Source organism: Nicotiana tabacum, chromosome 8 (genome assembly GCF_000715075.1).
Source record: "Nicotiana tabacum cultivar K326 chromosome 8, ASM71507v2, whole genome shotgun sequence".
Lineage (NCBI taxonomy): Eukaryota > Viridiplantae > Streptophyta > Magnoliopsida > Solanales > Solanaceae > Nicotiana > Nicotiana tabacum.
Window position 1 is genome coordinate 183,905,134 of NC_134087.1, and position 4,325 is coordinate 183,909,458.

General features: G+C 35.0%; 1 long non-coding RNA gene across 1 annotated transcript; it reads left to right on the forward strand.

Moving 5' to 3' along the window:
* The first annotated feature begins 346 nt into the window (after positions 1 to 346).
* On the forward strand, positions 347 to 1,667 carry LOC107825133 (uncharacterized). Its single transcript, XR_001656995.2, has 2 exons — positions 347 to 484; positions 1,089 to 1,667. It is a non-coding gene; the product is annotated as an uncharacterized LOC107825133 (long non-coding RNA).
* Positions 1,668 to 4,325: the final 2,658 nt, after the last annotated feature.

The window sequence follows — 4,325 nt, forward strand, 5'->3', positions numbered from 1 at the left end:
CCTTTTGTTTCCACCGTCTTCTTCCTGTTTTTGTTCTTGCTCTCCACATCTGTTTGTGTTCTTGCTGCAAGTATGTTTCTTCTTCAATTAATTCTGCACATATCTTCTTCTTTTTCCTTAATTCTTTTTTTTTGGGTTTTCTCCATCCTTTTTAGTTTTGCTATCCAATGACTGTAGAATCCATTCATCTTCAACCTCAAACTTCATGTTTTGTATCTCGCTTTATCTCCCCCCCCCACTAGAAGCTTCAGCCACTTGGAACGATTTCCCATTGTTGATCTTCTTTTTTCTAAAGCCTAAATGCTTCTCTATCTCAGTCCGATACTGACACTGATCTGGTTGATAAGCCTAATTAAGAAGAAGAAAATTTTGGGTAAAACGTCACATTGCTTAGTTTGGAGTTCTTTATCTTCTTTAGTTCTGTTCCAATGTTCCTTTCTTCAATTTCATCGCCCCTCTTCTGCTCTTTCATGGCTCTCTCACGGTAAACTATTACTGATTTTGTTTATCTGTAATGCTAAGTTAGATGGTGAAAAATAGATAGTATTAAACTGGAAACAGTTGTGTCGAAGAATCTTGTAGCATTATACTTGGGTACTATAAGCTGGGTGGATCCATGACATTTAGTGCCGTAAAATTATCTCCATGTAGTAGTTCTTGTAAAGATCTGCTTGCAATCTGAACAGGCTAAGAAGCAGAACTGCTAGTTCTCATTTGGTAGTGCGAGTTCAGCTTCTAGCAATTAAAAATTCAGAGGAATACATATAAATTTTATTGTTCTTACATATAAATTTTTATTGTTCTTACCGGAGGTTGCTTCTGGATATTGCCAATTGGTATGATCTCTTCCTGGAAAAGGAACACTCATAAGAGAGCCTATTGGAGTTGTACTCCTTGCCGTGTATACTGCTCATGAGTTGTGTTCATTAACAGTATCTTGTATACTGCTCATGAGTTGTATTCATTGTTAATCCTGTCGCGTAAAGATAGAAAGTATATGTTGTTACTTTGATGGTAATAATTTTATATATGTATTTATAATTGTATACCATCAAAAAGTGATATTCTAATTGTCTAACATGTTTCAGATAGAAGCAATGAGTCTCTCATGACAGGAGTACTCAGTTCGCTTAAGACATTAGCCGCCTCCGAGGATGATGCATTAGCGGAGTTGGTAATAATTGAGCTGGCAACAAGATGATGTCTGTTTGATTCAGCTTTGTTTTCTCCTACTCGCGCTAAGAGAACCCTTTTATTAGCTTGCATCTTTCTATATAGGCAGAATACATAGTTTACCCCCAGAACTATGGACCAAATCCCTGTGACACACCTTTTGGGAACAAAAATTACCTTACACACTCAACATTTCCAAAGTGTATCTAATACACACTACTTTTACACTCGTGATTTACACGCACAAGAGGCGAGTGAAGAGTTAACATGTTGTATCTAAATCGTCATCTGGAAACTATTTGTGCAGGTTTTTCATTTTTCATTTTTTTATTTTCTAAAAAGATTTCATCAATTCTTTTCCAGGTACCAGATTTTCCCCCCAAGATCTAAAGGGGAACGAGAAAATACAAAGAACTAGAGTTTCCATATTTGAACACCAATATATTTTGGTTATGACTCGCGATTCAAATCTCCAAATTGACAATTGTTTTTGAGATTGGGTGTTTTTCAGATTTAGATTTTGATTAGCTTCTTGAAATAATAAGGAAGGTGATTTAATCCCAGAATGATTGCTCTTTTTCCAGTTTTGATAAACTAGATACAGAATAATCCCAATCGGGTTTTATTTTTTTCTCTCTAACAACTTTGATATGCAGTCCTTTTTCCGAAGTCTTATTTATATATGGCAATGACGAAGACCTTGTCTATGATCTCATGAACTGGAAGAGACATCACCAGTTTTCAAAATTATAGCACAGACAAATCTGAGTTTTATAATTAAATGGGTGGAATGTTGAACACGACAAAAAATTAGAGAGTAATAGTGAATTTAAACTGTCGGGGTATTGAATGGGGCAAAGAAAATGAAGATTAGCGGGGAATTTATGCGGTTGGGGTGGTGGGTCTTAAATGTGGTAGGATGAGGTAGTGGTATTTTTTTTCTTTTTGCATCAGTGTTTCGCTTTGGAGAGTTAGCAGTCATGGTGGTATAGCTTGGGGAAGATGAAGAAGATGGAAGAATATTTTGGCAATTAGGATATAATTATAATTTCAAGTATTTTTTATTTTTTACAAAAGGTTAATCACACGTGCCACATTATTATTAGTGTGTGATTACACTTGCTGAGAAAAAAGTGGCCAAACACTAAAGAAGTGTGTCTTAGACACACTCGGAAAAGGTTGAGTATGTAAGGTAATTTTTGTTCCCAAAAGGTGTGTCACAGGGATTTGGTCCATAGTTCCGGGGGTAAACTATGTATTCCGCCTTCTATATAATTTGCGCCGCCTAGCATTTTTGACAGCATGTACTTTTTCAAAGTTTTGACTGGTTTTATGATTTTTATTCTATATTATACCATAAAATTAAAGAACCCAAATAAATAATATCTATACATAATAATGAAAATCAGAAAATGAAATAGCCTCACTACTTTCTCAAGGTAAGGTAAAGGATAAGGTCTGTATACATACTATCCTCCTTAGACGGCACATGTGGGGTTAACTTAGGTTTGTTGTTAATCAAAGTCAGAAAATATTAATTGATTAGAAGAGAAGTACTTACCACACCCTAAAATGCTTCACAAATAATAGACAATTTCACAGTGGAAAGCAAAAGCTGCAGTAATAATGAAAATAAAACACAATAAAACAACAAAGTATAAGACAACTCCAATCAAAATGGAAAAAAATGAAAATTCACACCAATTTAAACGCTTGTGGCAGTGACGCATGCGACGACTAAATAACTATCAACTTGATCATTGTTATCTTTATGCTGAAAAAGATGAAACAATTGTTTCTTTAGCATTTGAAAAAAAAAACTTTTTTTTTTCTTCTGAAATTCAAATCTTTAGCAAGAAGCCTAAAGCAAATGAAATTACTACCATAACATTCTCCAATTTAGCACACAACAGCCATAAAATTACAAAATCACAAAGTATTAAGAAACAAAGAAAGCCAGCAAAATCAGGGAGTATGAAAGAACCCAAAAGACTACGAAAAAGGCAAAAATGATTAGGAGAAAACAGAATAATATTTGGGGAAAAAATCCGGAGAACAACAGTGGAAGGGAATTGAAGAAGATGAAGTGAACAACTCCAAAACTTTATTAAGAGCTATGAAGCAATACCCACTTTTTTCTTCTTCTTAATTAAGCTTAACACCTAGATCATTATCACAATCGGGCTGAGATAGAGAAGCATTTAGGCCTTGGAAAAGAGCAAATCAGCAATGGAAAATTATTGCATGCGGCTGAAGCTTATCGAAAATGGATAATAGCAGAGGCAAAGAGAGATTCTACAGCCATTGAATAGCGAAATTAAGAAGGAAGTAGAGAACTCGAAAGAAAAAATACCTATAGCTTGAGCAGAGACACCCTTGAGAGAGAGAACGCAAATAGGAAGAATACCAGTAGAAATTAAAAGATCGCTCTCTGAAACATACTGAGAAACAAAGGACAAGGGTAATATCTCATCCTTAGATGACACCTGTATACCTGCAGAGAGCACAAAAGCACACGAATAGAGCTGATGAGAAATGATTGAAATGCCCTCAAGCTTTTAAAAAGACACTAAGTGGACATATCGAAAATCTTTTTCTTCTAATATATAGAAAAATATGAACCCTTTTATTTAAGCCATAACTTTACGAATATCATGTTTTAACAAATTCTTTATCAATTTCATGCCTACGTACTGTATGGGTCCAAATTTGACCGACCACGACCGATGACGAGTACGACGATTGATGGGGTATTCTCGAATTGACGCCCTGAGGGAGACGACTCTGAGACAAACCAAAGACGGGACGACCCTTGTAATAATGTATGGCCATCTATGGTCATTGGGAATATTCCTTATATTTTGTCTTTTACAGTTTAGAAGAATTTCTCTCTTAGTATAAAAGGGAGACAATAACCTTGTAACCGGTATTCAACACTCTAGAGACATTACTATTTTATGAATGAAAAGAAACCTTGTGACCTATCTTCTCCTAATTTATCGATCTTTCTAGAGATTATTATTCTCAGCTAAGATTTACCCCTTCATCTTTGATTGATTTGTTTAAAAATATTTTAATATCTTTTGAGTCAAACAATTTGGCGCCGTCTGTGAGGATTTCTATAGCTGAAATCGTAGTTTTCATCTTGATTC